Genomic DNA, 443 nt, shown 5'->3' with positions numbered 1-443 from the left:
CGAGGTCCACCGTCAGCTACCGCGGGTGGACCCCTAGGTGGCCTCAGTGTGTGGCATGGAGGGTCGGGGGGCATTTCTAAGAGAGGTTGTGGGCTCGGTTGGTCTTGTTGTTTTGTTTCATTCCGTTTCCTTTGCATTGAGGCTGTCGCAAGGTGATCATGTGATCGAGGTCCATCGTTGCTGCTGCCCGGGTGGACTCCTAGGTGGCCTCTCTGCGAGGAGGGTTGGGGGGCGCTTGTTGTTTCAATTGTGTATGCGCTCGTGGTCCAATGGGGAGGAGGCTTGCTACTATAGTAATCGATGGTGGGGGCTATTTGGAAGAAGGATTTCGAGGTGGAACGCTTCGACCTCCCTCCTTTGCATGGAGGTGGCCGTAGGGGAAAATTATTCATCGTCCAGTCGGTAAAGTTGTGGGAAATCCCCTAGGTTGCCTGTACGTAGGG

Source organism: Pinus tabuliformis, chromosome 7, assembly GCF_031772625.1.
Source record: "Pinus tabuliformis cultivar Carrire ecotype Pingquan chromosome 7, CPIR1, whole genome shotgun sequence".
NCBI lineage: Eukaryota > Viridiplantae > Streptophyta > Pinopsida > Pinales > Pinaceae > Pinus > Pinus tabuliformis.
Note: the sequence above shows the minus strand (reverse complement) of the source record.